We start from the raw sequence: 11,790 nt of genomic DNA, 5'->3' as shown, positions 1-11,790 counted from the left end.
AGCAAATTTTAAGCTTTAGCGTCCCATCAAGCAAAGATAACTTCATGAATTGGAGACGAAAGTTGACACTTTTGTTCCTACAGTAGGCCTACATCGATAACAACACTTAAATTGAGCGCAGTTAGCCATGTCGAACTGTCGATACAAGCAATGTGGCCATGTTGCAAGGGATCACTTGTCATTACTTTTCTCGTCTTCTGTTCCATGCTACCCATCTCACTGTTCACAATCTTCCTATAATTTCGTACTTCGTTTTAGAACCTCTACAGTTCATGCAGCGTAATTAAATATCCAATGAAAAACATGGGGACAAAAGGGATGTGTAGGATGCATTCCAAGAAAGTGACGCATCAGAAGAAAGAAGGAATTAGTGTCCCGTGCTTATAAAATCTCTTAATTAATTAACATTCTTATTGGTGCTGAAGCCCGAATCGAAAATTTGCTTTTTGTAACTGTGAGACTTTTGTTAAATCCTATTTAGGCTTGCGGGCCAGTCCCAATGTCTTTAACTTCACAAAGCCAGACGGAAAAAAGAAATCGCAAAAAAAAATGCTCTGGCGTAACAAAATAGCTGTAGGCGCACATGCATGAACAGATCACTGCACTTTATTATAAAAACAAATTTTAAAATTAATTAACACAGTTTCATTCCGTTACCCTGGATCACTGAATTACTCGTCTGCCACAAGCAAGTTCGTTCCAAGCTTTTGTTAATTATTTTCTATACGCCACTCTTTGATAATTAATAGAAACCTTAAAATTTCTATACTCTTCCTTGCAGCTGAAACTATAGCCTGGATTCATGGATTTAACAAGGAAGAAATTATTCTTTTGTTATCTGACTACTGTGTAAAATTCACTGATTATTTCACACACAGAGAGAATTCTTCTGTTTCGCCAATTCGTAATAAAAACTTACATCGCCACCATCACCAGTCGCTTAATTAAAACAATATATGATTCGAGTCACATGCACAAATAGTAAAAAAAAAAAAAAAAAACTATCTAAAACGGAATATGTATTAAGCGGAAAGCTGCCTTTATCAGAACATTTACCGTAACGGATTTTCCCACGTAAAAATTCCCAACACTTGAGATTCGATACAGATCATTTGCATCAATTTTTCTTCTTTACTTTTCTGCTTATTTTGCCCAATAACTTGCGGGATATTCTGCAGAGTTAGTCAGAAGGAGATAAAACTTTAATGTCGGTATTTCATTGTAGGCCTGTCCCATTACTAGAGCTGTGTCATAAACGCCACAGGTCTTAATGATATTTATATTTTTGTGCTATTTAGTCCACACACTTTTTATTTTATTTATTTAGTGTTCTGTCTGACAACAGGTCCATATGAACAGGATCCTTCCATCCTTTTCTGGGACTGGGACCTGTTCATATATGTTCTTGGCAGATGATCTAGAACTGGTTTGCCATTGCCTTCTTCTGTGTGTGAATGGAGTAATTGTTGGGATGCCACGGAGAAACCGGGGAAGCCCCGGAGGAAAACTCGGTGATACCTGGACCACGGCCTTGCCCAACACAAGTTATAAATTCGGGCACCGCCGGGAATCGAATCCAAGACCCCAGGATTACAAGGCCAGCGTTCTAACCGCTAGACCACCGTGGCTCACACACTTTTAATACGAGCTAATTTTAGGCGCAACGACATTACGAAAATACCCTTTTCGCTTTGCCATATCTGTCTGTCCGCATGTAACAAAACCACTGAGCTGATTTTAATGACATTTAATATTGGAAAGTTTTCCTGAAATTTATCTACACATTCACATTTTGTTTAAAATGCATTAATGTCAAAACACGTTACACGCGTTTCTCAGCGCTTGAGTGACCCTGGGAAATATTTACGTAGATACAACGCCCACGCAGTCACTTGGGGAATCCCCTTTCGAAGTCCTCCGCCCACTCAAAAGTAATGATCACAGATCCCCCTGATGTTAAAGGCACCGTTTGCAAAGAAGTTTATGTTTTTACAGAAGAAACATTCTTTCTGCCTGTCTCTAAGACCTCGATCACAGATTAAAAGTTTATGGCAATGACGAAGATTGTGCTGGAATTGTTACGCAATGCGAAAGATTATATTAATAACATCACATTTGTCATTAGAGTCATCAGAAAAGTAACGTAAGTTAGAATCCCCACAACTCGCGAAAGTATATAAGGAACATATAGATAATCAATAAAATCTTCTCGGTTAATCAGCCGCGTCAACTGGTTACCGTAGTAAACCGACGTTTCGGGAACCAACTCTGTCCCCATCATCAGGAGGAAGTTCCCTGTCCATTTCAATGAAATCTCATAGGAGTTGTTAAATAATATCAACATTTGTTCTGGAATTCGCATCAAGCAGGCACGTGACTTGCTGGTAGATATGTCTGTTCGTTCCTACCATCGCAGCAGGTTCATAGCACGTGAAGCTGTTGAGAGCTGATTTCACTTCCCCCCCTGCGCTGCGCCTTTGTCACGGCGAGTTTCTCCTGCTTGGCCCTACCATTCCGATAGAGCGAGAAGTACGGATAAGTCGCTTAGTTAAGTTTTTCGTGTAACGCGAAACACATCCTTCGTATTATTAACTGCTACTGTGAACGTCTTCAGCTGAGATTTTCTAAGTACTTCATCAGCGGAAAGTGTTACTGTGTTGTTCATACTTCGGATTCTGCCTTTCGGATGGTGTAACTGGAAAGTATCCATTCTTCAGGACAGACTGGACGTGTGTGTGCCCCGGCCGTCGAGGGTAGGGAAGAAGGTATCTGCGCTAATAGCTGCTTTCGTGTATGTTTCTTCCGCTAATGGCGCCTGCGTGTATTGTTCAATTTGGATTTGGTGAACAATGATCGGTGGCGGCTGGTGTGACAAATCTGTTCAAAACGGGCTGTGTGTTTGGTTTATAGCCATGAAAGTTTTTGTGTTGGTGTTATTGTAATAGAAGTGCTGACTCGAATGAGAAGACCAGCTGGCGTGATTATATTTACTACGTATCGTGTGAATGAGCCTTCCCATCTCCCCCAACGACGTAGTCGAATATAAAACTCGTGTATCTTATATTTGATATAGTGTATTGGCTGCTTCAGCTTCCTGAGACGTATCTATACAAAAATAAAACTACAGATAACAGAATGTATTTAGATTCTAATGGTCCGCAAAACTTTACGTAGCTGTGACGTGAAATTATTAAGAAGAACCTTCAAGAAGGACCATTGTTTCATTCGGGACTTTGAGAATCGCAGAGCATGGCGTGTTTAATTTTCATCCAGTAGTTTTCTGTCGTGTGTAAATGTTTCCTTTCTTGTTGAAGGCCCATTTCGAAGAAACTGCCACGTATGCTTAGGTCTTGTGAAGTTAATCACTTCCCCGCTGTAGGTTTTATGTAGCGCTGAACTGTGCAGTATTTTGTGCATTGCATTAAATCTCCTCTGCATTACTCATCAGTTTCTGGAGCCATTTTGAGATGCCAAGTCAACAGTGTTTTGCGTAAGAAACAAGTGAGAAGTGTTGTGTTAGTTAACTCTGTGAATGTGTTTTGAGTGTTTCGTCATTGTTGCTTTTGGTAACCTGTAGACGCTGTTGAGGATTTCGTTGTTTTCGGCATAACATCAGTGGGATGACAGGATAACATTTTCGCAGTAACAGGTGAGCATTACTGATTGATAACAAATTACGTATTTGAGAACAAAATGTGTAAGAGGAACAGTGCCAACCTGATTAATACAGATTATTTTGTCCAGTAAGAGATCCAGAAATGTAAACGTGGAATGGGCAAGTGCTTTATGAGTGTTTTGCAAATTAATAAGTCGCTTCAAAACTGTATTTTCTATAAATATAAAATGCCTCTGGGGAAACTATGGCCCCTGGGGAGCAGTTATTTATTCTGTAACAATTCAATGTTATCACGAACTGCTGTAATCGCGTAGCATCGGAATTCACTGTTTCGTTTTTACCTTCTTGCTCCCTGCTTTGAAATCATTATTCGGGTATTGCACCTCGATGCGAGGTTTTGCGTCGACATACAGAATTAAAGTCTGTGGGGTGACGAAATTGGATTGTGAATACCTTTCGTGACACTTTATAAATAGAGGCAATTGGTTTATTTGGTCGTATGCTTTGTGACGAATATTGACACGCAGATTTGTTAGACCCGAAGACTTTGTAAATGGGAATTTGGTTGTTTTGAATGTTCATGGTGTCAATGTTATGGATAAGCAGAACCAATGCAGTTTTATAACGTGTCCTGTTTTCAAAATAACGGCAGGCCTCTTTTTAAATTTTGTGACCATTATTTAATTTTTCCCTGCGAGCAATCCATTTTTCAGAATTTCTAATTGTTTATCCGTATCACGTGTTTTTATAATTTACGTTTTGAGTTTTAGGGACCTGTCTTCTTTGTGTTAGCATACCCATTGTTAAGTAGAAGACTAAACGTTTGCATTTAGCTGTTTCTTCAGGAGACAAGCCCATCCGTTCAATTAAAGTTATGTAGGCCTATATTTATAGCGTATTTGTAGAAGAAAAAATTCAAATGATGGAGATTTGCTGGGTTTAATAGACCCTATTTGTCCTTAAGAGACGTACTAAAGGCATGTACCAAAGTCAGTAATTGACCTCGGAAAAGAAGTTTTGATTTAATTTATAAATCCCATTATCCATACTTCGGAAAGTTTTTAATTTTTGTTAGTTAAAAGGCAATGAAAAATCCACATGGTACGTGACAGGGCTCTGACCGAATTGCTTTCTTCACAGAATTATGTATCTTTTTATGTGGATCACGTTAACGACTGTTCTGAAATTAAAACATTTCCTGACCACATCTTGAACTGTTTAAGAAGCCGTTTCAAATTTGATTTCTTTAATTTGAAAGTAATTTGCGCGTTCGTTATCAGTTGCCATTTTGCCACGTTATTAATTTATAGTTTATTTAACGACGTTTTTCAGTAGCTCAGACTTTATAGCATCGAACAAGAGTGTGATAGTGAATAATGAATTGGAAAGGATGTGGAAGGAAGTGGTCGTAGCTTAATTTTACTTACTATCACGGAAGTTTCATGGTGGGACTAAGGAAAGCCATGAAGAACCTCGGTCAGGAAGCGCAGTTTCCGGGCCGACATTTGAACCAAGTCTTTGTCTTGTTAATTTTTGTGTGGAATTCCTTTACAAGACTGTAGGTGTAGAAATAGCGAACATTGTAAGTTACTTTTCACTCGGCATATTGAGTTGTCTCAAAAAAAGCCATACGTGTATTAAAAATGAAGGATTCACATTGGCTTGAACAGCAAATTACATATCGCTAATTTTCTACGACAATAAAAAGTAGTGATTTGTCTTTCTAAAAGATGTCATTAGCTTTGTGGATCTAACTTAGTAAAAGGTACGTAATTTTTATTTAACTGGAGATTTTTGGAACGGCAGTTGTGTCTGGTCTGCTGAGCTTTATCGCATCGATTTGTGACTCCTTCGGTTCAGGTCCCATATAAAACAATTTTTGTGAGTTTTTGATGTTAGGACATACTGAAAAACATCCTTCCGGTATCGTGTAGTTTACAAAAAAGGCGTGGAAATAATGATTCAGTTCAACGTGAAACCAACTGAACAAATCGTTGGACTGTCTTTAATGAACAAAATGGCGTCCATACCCCGTGTGTTCTTCACGTGCTGCAATTACCTATGTGTACAGTGCGGTTCATAATCAGTAAACAGAATGTGTTACTGATCTTAGATACCAAAGATCTTTATTGACGGCTGTTCAAAGTGAGTAAGAAGTTATTTTTCATCCCGCGCACGGTTATTGGGGTCATGTTTACATTTAAATGCCGTTGTGCATTGATTTAGGTTTTCGTTCGTAAAACAGAATAAAGAATGGTTTAGAACTGTCTTTAAGAAAATAGCGATTTTAAATACCGATTAAATTTAAGTTACATCATGAAACAAGTGATGTTTAATGCGAAAGTTGTATTTTTTTTTTGCACTTTGTTTTTCTTTTCGCAAGAAATACGTCGACGTATATGAAGTTTACGTGACAGACTGGTACGAAATTATAAGATAGCATTCTGGGCGTTTTGATGTAACGTACTTAGATGACAGTAGGCCCATATTCCTCTCCTCTGCCCGCGGAATTTATCATAGAATACGGTTTCTGCACAGAGGTTACTCAACTGCAATCAGTAAAAGAGCGATGGCCAAATTTGTTGATATTATACCGCACCATTGACACGCGCTGTGGGAGGCATCGACAGACTGCAAATTCATGGAAGACTGGAACAGACGCCCAACACTCTACATCAACCTGGCGAATTGGATGAACTATAAACCAGTTGATACAAGAACTAATGTAGTTGTAGTGACGCTACATGACTTGTTCATTTCCAAATATCGATATTTATAGGATGATGCTGCCAGGCATTGCTCAGTTTCCTAGGGTGAATGCCACTACAAAAACTGAGATTGTAATAAGTTCTGAGAATGTGTAATAGTGATGATATAAAATTTGTATTGACATGCAAGCCACAAGACCCTCCTTTCGTGAGACATTCTAGGTTATTTTGGGAACGTGAAATGACAACGAATATAATTCTCACGTAGATCTGGCATGCCTTGAATTTGTACAGGCATTTAAGTAGGTTAATTTGTTATCACTAGGTGAATTATTACGCGAATTAAGGAGAAGGTCAGTGTTACTGTCAGCGCAGCGGCTAACCGATTCCGCCAACTGCAGGGTTCTGTTTGTGGAATGTTTTCCAAGGACGATAATTATTTATTTGCGTAGCTTACAGTGTAGCAGCGTTTGGTATATAGACTTATTAAATTAATTTTAAAGTAAAAGCTTAATAATTTGCATGTCGTGTTCAACGTACAAGAACCTTTTTCTATGTAGAAGTAATTTGTATTCTGGTGTTGAAGTTTCTTTACGGACAGAAATGTTTTAGGTACGTGTACGTCTTTAATTTTCACGTGTTTTAGTTAATTGTACATCGTTGTGTTCAGAGTTCGTAGCCGCGTTTGTCCGTGGGGTCCCTTTTGCATTTTAGATTACATGGTTTGGCCTATATTAATTCTGGCGTTTTTGATATTGTATCCAGGCATTAATTTATCTGTTGTTTACGTGTTCATTATTTTAAACAAAACTAAAGTGTAAATTATGTTCGCCCCAGTATAATTTTGTATTTCTTTTTAACATCGTAATTTTGGGTAACAGCTATTATGAGTATTCTTGTCGTATGCCATACACTAAAAATAATAGCGGACATTTTATCAACTGACGTAGCTACTTGCGTTGAATCTCTGCAAATAGGAACCACGATAACGTGCAGAAACAAGTAAATAGTTGTCCTATCACCCCTTCCCCATCTTGTACGTACTTTTATCAATTTTGTAATTAATAATCGTTGACAACTAAGCCCTAGCTTTCGATTCTGTCGCTTCGAATGAGGGAATAGAGCACTTCTAACCTCGTAACGATTCGTATCCGTCTGTCACAGAAATGAGGCTTGTGAATTAATTTACGAAATAGAGAATATTATATTCTTAAGAAGACTGGTCACTCCATGTTGCCTATTTTAAAATAATTTTATTGTTTAATTCTTTGCCTATCCTTTACGAATACTGTATTTTACATATCCCAGGTTGTTTTTCAGTGAATAATTATTAAGCTGGCTGAGGGTGCTAAGAAACAGTTCTATTGTATGTTCAGATTGTCAAACGTCATCACGTGTTAGCTCCTTGATAATGACCTTTTCATTGTGCCAATGGCGTAGTGGGAACTTTGCCATGTATAGAATTTTGTCAGCAATGCCAAAATCGCCACAGCTGTCTGCTTGTAAGGAGTTTTGCCTATGTACCCGCTTCTGTGTCTCGTAATTTGGAGCTCGGAATTATTTTTTACACGACATTGCTGTAGCAAGAGAAATATTATTTTTAATCCGTTGATGCAGTAACGAATAACACTTTTGATGGTTAATAATGTAATGAGGGCGTTTCGAAGTCGTAGAACAGATTCCGCGAAGGAGCTTTCGTGTCACGGACCGGCCGAATCTTAATTGCAAGTACTCCCACTACTGAAAGGTGCTTTTAGAAGAAACGTTAGCGTTAATTTCAGGATGATGCAGTGTGATTAACACGATTTTTACCGGGCAGAAGGAAAGGTATCGAAACTTCGAATGCTCAGTGAAGAGAAACTGGTTGATTTTGGTGCTAGGTTTGAACGTTGCTCCCGGAAGTCCCTCACATGCATCGCATGAGAGACTGAGATTTTCAAAAATCGTCATGAACTGCTTAATTTTTTTTAGAGGTTTTGTAACCTCTGAAACTGAAATTATTTAATACAGAACTTGATTTTACTAACAGTGATTTTGGAGTTGGATCGTTTCGGCCTTTCATGATGGTGAAAACGACTGTGGCTTGATTTTATTTTCCGACGAGGCTTGGCTTCCCTTACAAGGCGAAGTACGTTCACAGAACAGCAGAAGATATTGGAAAGTCGAGAAATATTGTTCGTTCCACTACATGGCTCTATAATTGGCGTATGGTACAGTGAAAGTACACATATAATTGTATAGATTTTCCATTTTTACAGCGTCTGCTGTAATCGGGTAGCTGAGCTGTTTTTCGTTTGTTTACGCTGTATGTTTGTCGGTTCAGCTAGCAGTCCGAATCTCTGCGCGTCGAATTGTCGGGAAGAGCGTCCGACCCTGCCGCCTGAGAGGTTCAGTGATTAACGGTACTCTCACAGTAAAACTCTGTTATTTATTGTGCTGAAATCTCTCAGGATGAGAACTGAATTTAAGTGTCCGATAGTGGGGTCTGGAAAACGTATTTAGAATAAACATTGTCTCCCTTGAGCGCACGTTCTCAACAAGGGAAATGATCTAGATAGGTTGTCTTGGTAGATGATCTAGCTTCGTTATCTGTTTTTTATATTCTTTAACGTTTTACAATTATATTAGTATTCCCTAGGTGGATTATTTGTTTTTATTTATATTTCTTCATTTTTTGCTCTGCGTTAATATTGTTTCTATTTTGGGTTTGCCTGTACTTGGCAGTTACATTTAATACTGTACATGTATAAGTTTAGTTAATCTGTTTGTGTACTATTTTTCATTATTATTTCACTATTATTGTATGTATTATCAGTGTTTGCCTGTTATTGGCTTCTTGCTGTTGGCAAACACGCAAATAAATTAATTGAATTAATTTATATTTATTTTGTACAGTCTATACACAAACGTTTGAAGTTTATATTATATTAGCGCTCTTAATCTTACGATTAAGAGCGCTAATATAATATTTTACACAACAAAATGTTTTAATATTATATAATTTTTACAACACCAATAAACTTCAAACGTTTGTGTATAGACTGTACAAAATAAATATATTTAATCAAACACAAACATGACGAATATAAGATACAAATTGAATTAATTTAATTTAATTTATGTTTGCCCTGTAAATTCTTACCTACATAAAAATATTCAGTCAATCTTCATTGTAGGATTAGTTTGTTGCAGTCATTATTTTTATGGCGTATTTGAAATGCAGGTAGACGAAAGTGCAGGCTTTGCGTTAACGGCAGTGTAGTTCTGAATTGATTACTGTAATTTACTTAAGAAGCAGTTTAAATATTTTTATGTGCACGTCACATTTACGCTTCTCAAGGGGTATATGATACAGCTGGTTTTATCGTTTTTTCATTAGCACAATAAATAATGTGCATTTTTTCGAAATATTTAAATAAATAAACAGTTACTGACTGAAAAACGCGCGGGGTTAGGAAACTCTATTAACCCGTTATCAGTTGTTATCAAATTATTTTCGTAAAGGGACGAAAGAGTCTTATTAATTGATACTCAGGCCTTCACTTCAAAGTAATTCTTCGTATCAGTTTATAACTGATACGAAGAATTACGTGTAGTAATGAAGTCTTAAAATGTGATGTTGGCGAGTAGTAACACGACATAAACGTTATAAAATAAAAAGAATAATTGACCTGAGATTGAGTTCAAGTATGTTAAATAGGGACTTGAATTAAAAACCAGAAACACAAACTGTAGTACGTTTAATGTTGATCTGTTTGTCCTGCGGACACTAGCCATCTTGTCTAAAGGTTACGTGGCTTGAAGGCTGAGCAGATTCGTGCAGTAGGAACATACGCTTGCCGTCCATGCCGCTGGCCAACTTTACGTCATCACTTCAACAAAAACATTCTAGATATTAGGTTACTTTTCATTGAAGGATAATCATCGTGACCGATCTAAAGCTTTGTTTGTATAATATACCAATGTTTTGTCATATTCACGTCTGCTTAGCAACCATTCTATGGTTTTTATAATTAATGTAAGTTTTAGGTTGAAAAGAAAACACCGTAGGCAAAAGAATGCCGATGAATTCGAAAGTTGTGTTTATGAAATTAATAAAGAAGCGCCATCAGCCTTTGAAGGAATCGCAAAATCGAATCTGTTTTGACCAGTATTAACCCGAATTTGGTATAGACATATTTTCTATATTAAAAATTTCTATCTTAACGTCGCCCATACTGAATTCAGAATCAGTGTTTGGCATTTCTGCTTCTTGCCAATTTCAGTGTCAGATTCTAGTATTTATGTGCCTGGCTTTTGTGTGGAAGAAATTGTATGTTACGAAAATGTGATTATTAGGTTCCATAATGCCATAATGTGACTTGGACATGGTCCCTTACTCTGGTAGATTACAGGCAACAGAATGGTAAGGAATATGTGTAGACCGAAAGACGATGAGGTTCATGGTGAAAACGGGTTTATTTTATACAAAATGCAAATTTGCCAAAAATGGACTGTGGACCTAAAGCCATATAGATAACGAACTAACTCCCTGGTAGCAGAACCCGTAGGTCCTACACCGACAACGCCAAAGCCCGCCATCCTCACAGCCCACCTCCCTAAGATCCATCTTGATGTTAACCTCCCATCTCCTTCTTGGTCTGCCCAGTGGTCGTTTTCCAGAAGGATTTCCCACCAAAATTCTGTATGTTTACCACCCAACCCCGTGCGTGCTACGTTTAAGCCCATTGGAGCCTCCTATATTTCACTATCCTCTCTATGCTAGGTGACCTGTACAATTCACTCAGCTCCTCGTGCTATATTCCAAATTTCCCACTTATTTAATCCCTCGTAGGCTCAGATATCTTCCTGAGCACCTTGTTTTCAAACACTTGTAATCTACGTTCTTCCTTCAAGGTAAGATACCATGTTTTACAACCATACAAGACAGTAGGCTCACCTTCATGAAAGCTTGCCGTAAATGGATTAATCTTGTGCGTTGCACATTTCGATTTATAAACAATCCACGTTAAATACGGAATGACTGCTTTAGCGCAACATCTGTAGTAATTCCAATCAGACTCGCGCTTTCCGGTTTGATCTCACCGTGAGCCATTTTCGTGTCCGCACGCAGTAAACAGTAATACTCAATTAAGATGGCTGTCTTCTGGATGTGTAGTGGACAATGCGATTATGGCTAATTCTCATTTTCCAGCTTTCCTATTTATAAGTTCATTAATTATTTTGCGTCACTTCAAGTTACGTTCTATTCCTGTCTTGGACAGGAGTTTTTCGATGGCCTATTCATCGCATGACCTTTGTTTAAACTACTACACTTCGTGATGTGTATACATACGTTAGGCGTATCACTCCGATGACATCGTGGAAACGTTGAAGCCATGTCTCGTATATGGGACCTGCTGTGTTTGAAAGTCCACTGGAAGTTTAATGCCCAAACGTATGGAAATAGTTCTTACTGGGGAAGAA

General features: G+C 37.9%; 1 protein-coding gene across 1 annotated transcript in view; it reads left to right on the top strand.

The window, feature by feature from the left end:
* Positions 1-2,527: 2,527 nt before the first annotated feature.
* Positions 2,528-11,790, top strand: part of LOC110836834 (uncharacterized) — a 267,382-nt gene continuing 258,119 nt past the window's right edge. The window contains exon 1 of the mRNA XM_022078473.2: positions 2,528-3,649. The gene's annotated coding sequence lies outside the window, so the exon portion shown is untranslated. The remainder of the gene's footprint in view (positions 3,650-11,790) is intronic.

This window comes from Zootermopsis nevadensis, unplaced genomic scaffold, assembly GCF_977971745.1.
Source record: "Zootermopsis nevadensis isolate Lab colony 2312 unplaced genomic scaffold, Znev_1.0 Znev_ptg000030l, whole genome shotgun sequence".
Classification (NCBI taxonomy): domain Eukaryota; kingdom Metazoa; phylum Arthropoda; class Insecta; order Blattodea; family Termopsidae; genus Zootermopsis; species Zootermopsis nevadensis.
Note: the sequence above shows the minus strand (reverse complement) of the source record. Positions and strands in the feature narration are given on the sequence as shown.